This window comes from Brassica napus, chromosome A2, assembly GCF_020379485.1.
Source record: "Brassica napus cultivar Da-Ae chromosome A2, Da-Ae, whole genome shotgun sequence".
NCBI classification, from domain to species: Eukaryota; Viridiplantae; Streptophyta; class Magnoliopsida; order Brassicales; family Brassicaceae; genus Brassica; species Brassica napus.
The window spans coordinates 18867963-18882099 of record NC_063435.1 but is presented as its reverse complement, the minus strand read 5'-3'; positions in this window follow the sequence as shown (position 1 = coordinate 18882099).

Sequence of the window (14137 nt, the reverse complement as noted above, 5' to 3'; positions counted from 1 at the left end):
AATACTGTAGTATTTCCTAGTTCTATGATACATACCGTCTCATGAGATATCAACGGGTTACTGTGATTTCCCCTGTTCTGCACTTCTACAGTAGCAGGCTGCATTGGTTCCCTCCCCGACATTTGCAATACTTCTGTAACAAGTGTACCATAGGGTTTAAATGGCTTAACCTTCTGAACAACCATTGGATCCCACTGGTTGACAGCAAAATAGATTGGTGTCGTCTTTTTACGGACCATGGATCCCAAAACCCTAAATCTCGAAATTTCTACCATTCGAATTTGAGAATGATAAAAGTCTCATTTCTGAAATGATTTTCGTTTTGATATTTTGTTAATTAATGTGAAAAAGAGGTTTATTAGATTATTTTGTAATGAGAGTTTTATCAACTGTTGATAAATATTAACAACTGTTGATAAGCTTACAATCGTTTGTTATAAAAGTAAAATACATGATGTGGCAAATTCAGTGTTGAAACTTATCGATGGGTGTTGAGAAAAAAGGGTCCTTTTTGTATGACGTGACAAATATTGATTGGACCAATATTCAAAGAGAGAAAGAGTTGCATTAGACTTACTTTTTGATTTTTTTTTATCTCAATTATTTAACATCTATTATTTTTTAATAATTATAATTATATATATATATATATATATATATATATATATAAATTTTATATCAAAATTCATATTTTTCATACTCTATAAATAGATACTTGTTTCATTTCATTTGAACACAGAAAAAATCATTTTTTTACTTGTAATATGTCATCACAAAAGCATAAACTAAAAGTATGAATAAAGTTATATTGAGTGGGTGTTGTAGTTTTTTTTAAACAAAACAATTGGAGAGAATAGGAATAGAGTGGGTATTGAATTATGATGTGGAAGAAATATAAGATGATGTGAGAGAGAAGATGATGTGGAGTAAGGGTGTCTCGTAAATTTGTAAAAAGAAATCACATTGAGGGTTTTTGTTGTTTAACATAAATCAAAACTACGTCATTTTGATATTAAGCATTAAACTAATATAAGTGTAAGAAAATCAATTGAAGTTTTGACAATGTCCAACCGGGATTTGAATCTTGTCTTCCACATAAGTTTAAGAAAATCAATTGAAGTTTTGAATATGTCTTTTAGGTGAGTTGGTTTTCTTGCTGGTCATAATGGGGCGGGTGCGGGGTTCGACCAGCGCCGGACACAATATTTTTGGTTTAATGTTTGCTAACATAAGGACGTAGTATTGATTTCTCGTAAATTCGCAAAAAGAAATCACATTGAGGGGTTTTTGCAGAAATATCAAAACTACGTCGTTTTGATATTAAATATTAAACTAATATAAGTTTAAGAAAATCAATTGAAGTTTTGAATATGTCCAACCGGGGTTTGAACCCTGTCTTCCACATAAGTTTAAGAAAATCAATTGAAGTTTTAAATATGTCTTTTAGGTGAGTTGGTTTTCTCGCTGGCCATAATGGGTCGGGTGCAGGGTTCGACTTGTGCCGGACACAATATTTTTAGTTTAATGTTTGCTATCAAAAGGGCGTAGTATTGATTTTTCTTAAATTTGCAAAAAGAAATCACATTGAAGGTTTTTGCAGAAATATTAAAGGTCTCTGGTAAAGGCATGGCCACTTCTCTTGCTCAATTCTCTTAAAGTAAAGCACAAAACTGACAAAGTCGCTTTAAATCATCATGAATCACATAATCAATTGGAGTTTTGTGCTTTACTTTAAGAGAGTTAGGTCTTTTTTACCATGATTTTAAGCCGATTTATTCCTGTTTTAGTTTGTCAAATATAGTTATTTTAGTCTCAATATTAAGTTATGTAGTTGAACGGTTTAAAATATCTTATATTTTACTTTGATTTATACACTTGGGCATAGTAATGCTGAGTTACAAACTTTAGTATCGTAATAAAGCTCTTTTCTCTTGGCTACAATCTAAAAATAAAGTTCTTCTCTCTTGGTTACAAGCTAAAAATAGTTGATAAACGTTATTGGCCGGCGGTTGCCTTGCTGAGGCTGTATCCTTGCCATATCGTTTTTCGTTGTGTTTTAAGTCTGTCTCCTTCCATCACTATCTTGTCAACTCAAATAATAATTCCAAATCGATGTCCAAAGGTTACAAACGCAATAATTTTTATCTTATCAAAATGTTTGTATGAAGAGCATATGAAGCAAAAAATGAAGTACCATTGGAGTAAAATATAAAGCAAAAAGTGGAAAATGAAGCACCATTGGAGATCTATTAGTAATTTAACCCAACACTTTTGTTTTAACAATAATACAACATAACTAAACAAAACATGAAGAAAAAAACACAGAACGCAATAATGACGACATTTGAGTTTCCAACACAACCATCACTCTATCCTGATGAATCGTCCGATTCAAGTGCGAAGAACCTTTCACGTAACACATTAACTTCAGGTACATCAAGGTTCCACAGTAGCTGGTTGTATTCTTGCATACCTATAAGAAAAACTAAACTTGGGGATAAATTAATACATATTAATGCAGTATGCAATTTAACCAAATGAAGAAGAACAAACTTATACCATCTGGGAATTGATTCATATGCCAAAATCGTAATAAGCATATTTCAGGATCTCCAGATTGGTGACAACGAAAACGATTTTTTATCAAACTGAACGGCAATAGAATATACCTATCTTCTTCTATTGTGAAACACAGAAAAGGAAGGTCGTTGAACTTTGTTTCTTCATTCAAAATAAATTGGATTGGTGCACAACTAACTACCAGGCCAATACCATCTTGAATAAATAGTGTCATTAAAATAACATATACAAGATTATAATTTTAAGTAATAAACTGAAACGTAACTTATATAAGTACGAACGATTATTACTTACCAACAGCAATTTTGAAATCAAACCTCCAATGTATAATATCAGCGAAAGAGGCAGGATGGAAGTACAACGAAGTTGATACCGAAGGAATGTGCTTAACAATGGTTGATATAGTGAATTTGAGTTTAAAGATGTTGTCGATTGTCCTGGTTCTACCAACTTTTGTCTTTATCCTAAAATCTTTGACAAAATACCAATTGTTTACTTGGAAGTCACCGACAAAGTATAAAACACATTCATGAGGAATTGTTTCTTGAATTTTCTTCTCCTGAAATAGACGTTCTACATCAATACAAGAATACATTTACATGCAACCAAAATATTCTATAAAAATAACAAGAATATTTTAACAAGAGACCCTTTTAACAATATATAGTAGAGAGCTAAAAAATTTAGTAACACAACCTCAGAATCGACGAAAATTATCTTCAAGTTGTACAATCGAGAAGATGATAATTTGATTTTCCATCTTTGTAGTACATAACTTGAATCAGTTGAGTGTTTTTTTTTTTGCTGGAGAGTATTACATCTCTTCGACAAGACAACCCTTCGAACATAAACCTTTATTAACTTTATATATGATCGTTAAATTATAAATATAGTCAAATTTCATGATTTGACTTGACTTGACAAGAGAAGGAACTTAAAATGGTAGAGTTTTTACATAAAAACGGGATAGGTATGATTAATTTATGAAAAACTGTTGTTTTAAAGGGGCTGTCCAAAGAAAAACCCTTGCTACTCAATCTGAATTTTATATCGAACTTTATGAATCAACCACTTGGACGTGTATAATGGTTTGAATCGGTTAGCAATACAATTGTGTTTTTTTAATCTGGCGGTTGCCTTTCTGGAACATTATTGCCTTGCCATTTCGTTCTCCTATGTCTTTTGTGTCTGCCACTGAAAGCAACCTCATATTTTAAGTTTGTTGGTTTTCTCTCCAAAAGCAAGACCTTTGCTACTCAATCTAAACATAAAAGGATAGTATAATGAATTTATATCGATAATGTTTTGTTGAATATTGTAATCTTAATTTAAAGCTAACACAAGTTTTAGTAGCATTATAATATTAAAATATATATATGATAGTTAAATTGTGAAATATATGTAAGATTAAGTGAGATGAAATTTTAAGTCGAAGTTGAAAAACAGTTAATTTGACATAAGCAAGCGATTAATATAACAGCACTTCTCAGAGGATGTGGCAAGAGTTACAAAATTCAAGCGAAACACGATCTAAAATACTGTTTTCCAAATATAGGAAGAGTGATTCAATAACGCACATCTTGAGTTTCAAAAACAAAGCTATGTTTCCAACAGATGACAAAGTCTAACGACGGGGTCGTTTGGAACTGGAAGGATTTTCATCCCTATCTGGTGGAGAATGAGAAGATGGTTCATCTAGGTGTCGCTGGGATGGAGATCTCTCAACCGATCTAGATGAAACAAGAGAGAGAGAATCAAAATGGTCGCAGGTGGCGATTAAGGCATCCATTGATTTTGCATTGATAAAGTGGTTGTTAAAAGATGTAATAGATTTAAACAAGGAAAAGTAAAACAAAACAAATAACAATTACGTGGTGGGATGAAAAGATGATCGTCAGTAGACGCCAATGAAGTCATCTGGATGATGTCGGGATCCAGCAAAAAAAGCAGGTCCACGGAGGTATGTGGTTAGATTCATTAGATTTTCTGGGAACGCAGCAGATTCAGCTGGATCCTCCGGCGACAAACCTACAAATGGAAAATCACTTGGACATTGAATATCATCGAATAGTCTGATGTTGAACACTTAAGTTGTACTCAAATCTTAGAATTATAACATCCTATATTTACCAACACCAAAAGTAAAATAAAAAAGATTTATCCAGACAGAGGAATATAGATACCTGGAGGCGACAAGGAGAGACGAAATCCGTTAGGTCTCGGCCCGAGGTGAAGAACGAAAAAATATTTGCCAACTGTTGATGTGTTTTCGATCCACTCCGAACGTTTCACTGGGGACCTACAACGAGGACGTGGTAACAACTCGAAACGACGAGTACGGAAGGCAGTAGCGATCATGCTACCAGTTATTTCTACACCAAACAGGTCTGAAAGGACCTGAAGGGCATGTATAAGTCCCCAGGAAGGGAGTGTCAGTTGGCTTCGGGCAATGCGGAACAAGCCGCACAACTCCACCATAATCCAGGATAGGTTCTTATGGAACCCGACTCTGCGGAACTCACTGAAAATCGCCGTGTATCCAACAGGAAGTGACGATGGCCGACTTTTAGGACCCGAAAAGTTAATATACAATGCAGTTAAATCGATTCACGTCCTTGTGACGACGAAAGGTTGTCACTACAAATCCTCCACTTGCACGTGGTATAATGGTTTAGGTCGGTTAACATTTTTTTAACACAAATTTGGGTCGGTTAACAATATAACCAATTTCATACTTAAACCGACCAAATTGAAGGTTTAACTGTATCACATGATATAAAACAAATTTCATTTTTAAACCGACCAAAATGAGAATGATTTGAGGTTTGGTTGAATAAACCAACCAACCGACTTACACTACATCGGTATCACAAAAATTCTAAAGATGTCATTATTACACACCTTGAGAAAATAAACAACTTGTTTCTTAATTTTATTATTCAGTAACCAGTACATAAATCATAGTCAGTAGCTGTAAAAAATATTATGTTTTGTTGACTATTATGAAACACGCAGAAGAGGAAATAATGGTGTATTCAACTGAGAGTTTTAGGTGATTTGTATTAAAATGACAAAGCCACTGTTATTCAAACATGAATTTTAAAACCCAAATCCCATGGTTTTAGGTTATATTTTAGAGGATCCATAATTTTATTAGTTAGTAAGCAGTACATAAGAGATCCATAAATCATAGTCAGTAGGTGTAGCACTTATTACGTTTTGTTGACTATTATAAAACACGCAGAGTAGAAAATAAGGGTGTATTCAACTGAGAGTTATAATCTTTAGGTGATATTTATTAAAATGACAAATCTAGTGTTATTCAAACATGAATTTTAAAACCCAAATCTCATGGTTTTAGGTTATATTCTAAAGTGGTTTAACAAAACTCACCTAAATCTCTGCAATTTATTGAAATCATCTAAAACTCCATTAAAATTCAGATCACCTTAAACATTAATTATTTATGAAAAAGTGGTATATGGTATAGTTTAGGATTTAGGATTGAATGAAAGGAAGACATAGACAATGTGGAAGAGTAGAAGGAAGGGAGGGACGTGTTTCAAAAAAAAAAATAACGTTTTACAAAAAGAAGGAAGGGAGGGATCGGAATAAAACCAAAAGATCGGATCTGTTGATTTTGTCAAATCTATATAGCTGAGATCGTGATCCATGTGATAAATGTAAAAGCCAATTAGAGAGCTGAAGAAAGATCTAATTGTGAGGATTTGAGGGCTGATTACTCCAACCATGAATCCTCAAAAAAAAATCCTTTAAAATCTATTCATATTGCATTATAGTCCTTGACATCAACAAAAACTACTAATAATGATAAAACTTCACAAATACATATAAAACATACTTTGTATATATTATATAACACAAAATATTACAATATTATATAATAAAAATAATATAAATTTCATATATATATATATATATATATAAACAACACACATATATACAAGAAAATAATTGTAAGGACTAAAACGAAAATGAATAGTGGTTTTGAGGTTTTGAATAATGAAACTTCAAATTTGAGGTGTCACTATTCAAAACCTCAAAATTTGAGAATTTGAGGTTGGATTGAAATGACAGAAACCTTAAAATTTGAGGATTTGAGGTTGGGTTAGAGATGCTCTAACCGTACAATGTATTGTAACAATCATTATGTTAGTAAGGATATAATATTAATAGTAATAATAATACTCCATATATTGTACTAGAGGATGGCCCGCCCTACGGACGGGAAGATACCTTAAAACTATTATACATATATATATATTAATTTATGAACCATTCAAAAAATCAGTGTAGATTATAAATGATATTATAGAGTAACAATTAATAAATCGAATTCTTAGGTTAAAGATGATCTTGTAGAGTAACAAAAAATAAATATAATTCTTAGGTTATATTGTTAATTTTAATTAAAAACTGGTTATGTTTGTTAGTTATTTCAATGATATTTGTTTTTTTTAGTTCTATTGTTTGGTTATATATGTGAATAATAAATTTTAAGGAATCATTTTTTGTTAAACGTGAGGAGATTGGATCTTAGAGTCGTTGTATTTGGCTAAATCTATAATACAGTATTTAAAATGGTTCAAAAGAGAAACAGTGTTTTTTTAATGCTGGAAAAGCTAATTTTATTTTAGTTTTTTTTTGTAATAGAAAATCTAATTTTATTTGTTCCTTTTACTTTAAGTTGTATACAATCATGTTATACCTAATGTCTGGATGTAAAAAATAAAGCCCTTTGATTGGTTGAGAGTTTTATTGCTTCTACCTAACTTGCTTGTTTGAGTTTAATGAAATTAGTGTTCAAAAAAAAATCTAGCTAATAAAGAGATTTCATTTTTATTACGTACTTATTCTACATTTTTCAATACTGGTATTATTCAGATTTGCAGTTTATTTTTTACATTATCTGTGAAATCTACTGTTGTTTTAGATTCCATAAAAGTAAACTCTACCTATCATTTTTAATCAACTTAAGTCATAACACATTACTGTTTAAAGATTTACATATTTTAAGATTATCAAATAAACCATATCATCCAAAATAATTAGGACTTTTTAAAACAAATATTGTTGTTTAGTTTTCAAGGTATAATTAGTGATTATATTATTTTTAATTTCCTTTTGTAATATAAGTTTTTACACTGGTCTCATTATATATATAATTATGGTTATGTACGTAAAGTAGCGATTAATAATTGAATTAACTGTTAACAAATTTAATATATAGTTCAGATTTAGAAATGGTGGAAAGGAGTATAATAATGTTGGGATGACTTCACAACTTTAGGAACAAACATGAAGATTTGGACCTCTGTTGTGAGGATCCATAAACAAATTATAAGAGATGAATCTGTATATAACATGTAAAAACACTTCGATGAGGACGTTAAGAAGCACTTTGCAGTTGCACATGAGAAATATAGAGCAAACAGTATCCGAAAATAAATGTCTTTGAACAGAGAAATATGACTTGAGAAAACCTCCCGTGAACTGTTTAGTAATAGAGATGACTAAACGGCGCTCAGTTATTTTATAGAAAAAAAAAGGTGAACAGCTCTTGAGAATACAGATGTATGCATTAGGGGTAGCAATAACAAAAGTCTAAACATCTTGCCATAAATATGTAATTCATTTTATTAGAAAAGCTTTGTTTATGTTTATATAAAAGTTATATATATAGTAGTCATTATTTAATGAGACCATATATTTATATAAATTTTTATTATTGTTACTTTAGCGAATTTATGAATTTATTGTATTTATTCATTTGTCGAATATTAGTTTATATCATTTCTATCATATTTAGAAATTATTTACGTTTTCATTATTTTGTGTCGTTAAAATGAACCTCGAGGTTATCGGTTGAATATTCTTACTACCAAATATTATCAGATAAAGTAAGAACTTCACAGACTGTACCATCAAATTTGTTAAATAAATACATTTCAAATTGAACCAGACTTATTATCCAGTATGAACCAAAACCAAACTGGTTCGGTTTAAGCATTGATATCAAGGCAATGTGTATGTGTGTTGAAGAGATTCTTTTAAAATGAATTAAACCAAAAATGTATTTATTTATTTAAAACGAAAACAAAGTGAACAACTAATTCAACAAAAAACTCCCAAATACTTTAAAGAAACTATATTCTGAAAATTCATTTTAGCATATGAATAGAGCATCCACATTACTATCGCTGCAATACATATACATCATCCCAAGTTGCTGAGCATAACATTCATACTCAAGAAGCTCTCTCACACCTCAAACCAATTCTTTGTTTGTTATGTTATTAAATTTTTGTCGCAGCAAATATAATATGTGCCTCGCTGAATGATCTATAGGCTTGTTCCTTGGTGTGTACTCTAAAGTTTGATAGTGTGACATTCACTAAGCGAAAGTCCCCTTCTTTTTCTTTCTCACTACTTGTTTCTTATAAGGTTGGCCTTCACTTTCCTACAGATTTATTATACGTCCTTTATTTTTGGTGATGCATCTTCTCAAAATGCATGAGGAATATTCCTTCGGACACTCCCAACTTCTTTATCATTCTTCCATGTTTCTTGCTTTAGCATATTGATCATGCTCTGCAGAGACAGAGATATGTATGCGCCATGGACACATAGATTTTTGAGTCTGAACATCCACTTGCAGCATGTTGAAATAGGAATAGTGATATCACTCAAATTACCCTAAAGAGTGTTACTTTTATCAAAAGAGGTTCGGATGTAGTACTTAGGGATAGAATCCACAGAGACTCTAGGATTACTCAACAGACTTAAATAATTAGAAATGAAGATAGACTAAAAAATTTTAATAGTTTTAAAAGCAGTAAATGATAAATCAAAATCAATAGTGAAACGATAGATTGAATTGAAGTGGTTTCAAGAATGGAAAAGCAGTTAGATTCAGGTAAATCTCAGGTATGAAATACATGCACTTAGTTTAGACTAAAGGGTTTGATGGTTTTTGAACTAAACAATGGTTTAACCAGATAGGTTATTTTCGTTAGATCTCGGATCTCAACTGTCGTATTTTAATCTCGAGAGAGTGTCGATCGATGTGACTTTATGTTCATCGACCGATACACCTTTGTAACGATCGACCGACAGAACGATAGTTGCGTCGATCGATGGTTATTCTAGCGAGCGGGTTTAACTTGTTCTCTAACCTTCTCAGACCAACTGTCGTTGCGCCTGAGTTAGTTAGATCACGCAAGTGGGTTCAGGTATTGAGGGGAAACGGTTAGGTGGACTCAATTAATCCTAAGATCTAAAATGAAGGTGATCAATCTCAATTTTAGAATTAAGTTCACAAGCAAATGAAAAAAAAAAATCAAAACACCTTTTTAATAGTCATATTAGCAGTACATAATTTCAACCATGGTGAGAAACCTAAATCTAACAATTGGTTTACTCAAACATATTCATGAGAGACAAAGTCATGATGGCATTAAATAAACTCAAATGAAACATAGAACACAAATAGATAGAGTAATAGAAATAAAGGAGTTCAAGATCTTCTCTATTTTTGCAGTTTCAGATCTATCTATCCAATCCTAAACTCTTCTAATGGTAGCCAAAATGCTTCTTTTCCAAACTAGGTCTTTTGCAAGTGTCTCCCTAAAATGATACAAAACCCTAGTACATATAGCCTAACAGGCGGCTAGGGACTTAAGTTGCAAATAATAGATCTTCTGGGAAATGAAATCTTTTAATTCGCAATCTCATTCGTGTGACTGGGCATTGATCGATGCACATGTATGTTTGTCGATCGATGCTAAGTGATTATGATCGACCGATGTTGCTCTTCAAGCGTCAATCGATTTTCCTTGCGTACAAGCATTCCAAAATGTACCAAAAGTATCATTTCCTTCCCTCAGGTGAATAAACATGTAATTGTTTTGAAAAGACTCTAAAACATGATTAATACATCTTAAAACTTTTATATACCATGTATAAAAACGGGTGAAAATCATGGTATATCAACTCCCCCAGACTTATCTTTTGACTTGTCCTCATGTCAAACCAACGGACAGTCTCTCTGGAAGAGGGTTGAAAACATCAGGGACTCACAGATTTGAAACATTGAAATTATCACCTCTATAATATTGCATTCCACATCTAAAAGTTCCTTCTTACAGAAATACATTATGCAATATCCTAGCTTAGCAACCAAAGTCATCTAGCCAACAATCTTAACTAATCTTATTATCAATCTCCTTAACCAATCTCATTTCTCAATGTAAAAAGTGTAAGCTTTACCTTGGGAGTATCGATCATAGGATGCAAAGAATTCAGACAAGTATCTGGAACTGCAGGTAAAAGTTAGTTCTTAATTCTTCTCTCTCTAATTTTTCTCTTGAGTCAAAGTCTGCTTCCATTGCAGGATCAATGACCAAGATTGGACAGGCTTCCATGAATCAAAACTTAATGGTGGTTGCCACCAAGCTCTGTTCACTTCTTTTTGACCTATATCCAAGAGTTCTTTGCGAAAGCGATCCTTGAAGATTGCCGCCTCCAAGTCCTGTTTCGAACTCTTTTATTGGTGTCTTTTATGAATCAAGCCTTAATGGTTTTAGCCACCAAGTCCTGTTCAGACTCATCCTAAATAAACAATAGATCTTATTATTATTATTATTTTATTTTTTTTAACTCTAGAATAGAAATATTAGTTACTTACTAATCTAGGGTCAAAATTAGAGAGATGAATGTGATATATAATTCTACACAAGGCTTTACCTTCCAGACTTGTCTGAAGAATCCGATCCCATGTATACGAAACCCCAAGACAAGCAGTGAAGTCAGGTTAGTGTTGGAGGTTAGCTTTGGTTCTTTCTAACAAGCTAGCAAGTGTGTATAGTTGACTGGTTGATCCACTTTAGCATCTATAGTATTATCTGCAATCAGTAAATCTAGAATGGTGCTAGAAAGTGGTTAGACATTCAAGTAGAAATCATTAGTTCAAAATCCCCTTTTTGACTCAATACAATTATTTTTGAAAAGATTTTTGACAAAAACTCAAGAAAGTGGTGTTAGTAACTACCTCCCCCAGACCTAAATTGCACCGTCTCAGTGCAAAGTGCCCAAGGGTAGGTTAAAAACAAGTTAGAAGTTTGAGAATGTTAGAGTAAAAATGAAGTACCTATCCGTACTACACATCGATCGATGTAATCCTCTCCATATCGATCGATGTTACTCGCCGAGAATCGATCGATGTAACCCTCTCCATATCGATCGATGGCGAAGCACATAAATTTTGCATGTGCTTGGAGTCGAACTTGAAGTTCCTGCCTAATGTTAGCTCTGTTTGACAACCAAGCATAAGAAATAATAAGCATTCTCAGACATCAAATATAAGTTTTAAGAACATAAATCCTAGAAGTTCAGAAAATAAATAAACAAGTTCATAATAGGAAGATAAGAGATAGAAATATGAGGACTAGTCGGTGTCCTCATCAGTCGCCTCGTCGTCCTCCTGGGAAGGGTCCCTACGTGCTGCTGCTAGTGCTGTTGCCTGCGCTCATGTAGCTCTCCTGCTCCGACAAGACACTCTAGCCCAGATGGTCTGAAGAGCGTCCACCACGAACCTCTAAAGTCTCCCTGGTCGTGAATGGGGATGTCCGGTATGTTCGGGAAGTCGGGGAGAGGCGGTGCCTGTGCGTCCTGAGCTCTGGTACAGCGAATGCTGGGAGGTCGGCGTGACATGTTCTGGGGGTTGCGGAGGAATGCCTCGTCTGGCATGCATCGAAGCTGCTCCACGCTGTTTCCGAAATCAGTGATCCTCCTATCCGGTAGGGGTAGAAGGCGATGCTCATCGCGGATCCTGAAACGCCAGAGTTTCCCTTCCTCGAGCCATAGCGAGTGCACCAAGTGCTGCTCGTCGAGGAAGGCGTGGTCGCGGTCGGCAGAATGAGGGTCAAGGCGGATGCCGAGGTACTGGAAAATCGGGATCAGAAGACTCCCAACTGTCTCCTTCTTCTTACCCTTGCTGTTGAAGGGCTTCTTCTTCAACTCCACCAAGTGCGCGGCAAAGACAGCTCCGAGGTTCAGCGGGCTTACTTCGCCGTCCTCGTCCAACTCAACCAAATCCACCACGCCATTCACTGCGCAGAAAAGTAATGTGAGCTCCTTTATCCTGACCTTGTTGGGCTCCATCTTGCAAACCAGTGTGTTTGCAAGGAGCCGTAGGAAGTAGCGAAGTGCAGGATGGTGGATGTCTGATAGCACGGCCCTGTTTGTGTCCCAAACTCCTGTGCCGACGATGTCCCAGAATCTCTCGAGGTGTGGGAAAGGTGGGACCGTGTAGGAAGCGACGCTCTCATCGAAATCGTGATAAGCTTTAGTCCTTTCTTTATAAATTTTCGAATTTTCGAAAGCTAAATGTCTGATTTCATCAAGCTTGTTAAGCTGGATGCAGCTTGTTTGATATCAAAGTTCAAAAGTTTGGTAGCCCAAGCTGCTTTGTGTTCCAGTTCGACTGGTAAATGACATGATTTGCCATAAAGGAGGTGGAATGGTATTGTTCCTAACGGCGTTTTGTAGGCGGTCCTGTAGGCCCAAAGTGCATTATCTAGTTTCCTAGACCAATCTTTTCTGGAGGTTCCTACGGTTTTCTCTACGATTTCCTTAATTTGTCGGTTAGAGACTTCTACTTGTCCACTGGTTTGTGGGTGGTAAAGTGTAGCTACTCTATGATGAACACCATTCTTTTTAAGCAATCTATCAAAGATTTTGTTAATGAAATGAGTTCCACCGTCACTAATGACTACTCTTGGAACTCAAAATCTCGGAAAGATTATACTCTTGAAGAGTTTAATAACCACAGATGCGTCATTGGCAGGAGAAGCTACTGCTTCGACCCATTTGGATACGTAGTCTACAGCGACTAGTATATATTTGTTTCCATATGAAGACGGGAAGGGTCCCATAAAATCGATACCCCAGCAATCAAAGACTTCAACTTCAAGAATGAACTTCTGTTCCATTTCGTGTCTTTTGCTGATTTTTCCGCGTCTTTGGCATCTGTCACATTGGGTTATAAATGCGTGGACATCGCAAAAAGTGGTCGGCCACCAAAATCCTGCTTGGAGAATTTTCGAAACCGTTTTAAAGGTAGCGAAATGTCCTGCATAATCAGCTCTGTGACATTGGTAGATAATGTCCGTAATTTCAGCTTCGGATACGCATCGTCTGTATATGCCATCAGAACAATACTTATAGAGGTAAGGCTCATCCCAATGATAGCGTCTTACTTCTCTGAAAAATTTCTTCCTCATATATCCCTTGAGTTCGTCTGGCTCAACCTCAGCTGCCAAATAGTTAACTATGTCGGCATACCAGGGTCGGTTATTCGAGTTTCTACCAATCGCGTCTACCTCCCGTTGTGATAAGTCCTCAGGTGTGCGATTAATCTCATCACCGGAAACATTAACTTGTAAATCGAAGTTGATTTTAATAGACGGGGGTTCGTGATCTTGGTTATTGGAGAGTTGAGAAGTTACATCAGTCTCATCATCGATCGATGTATCAC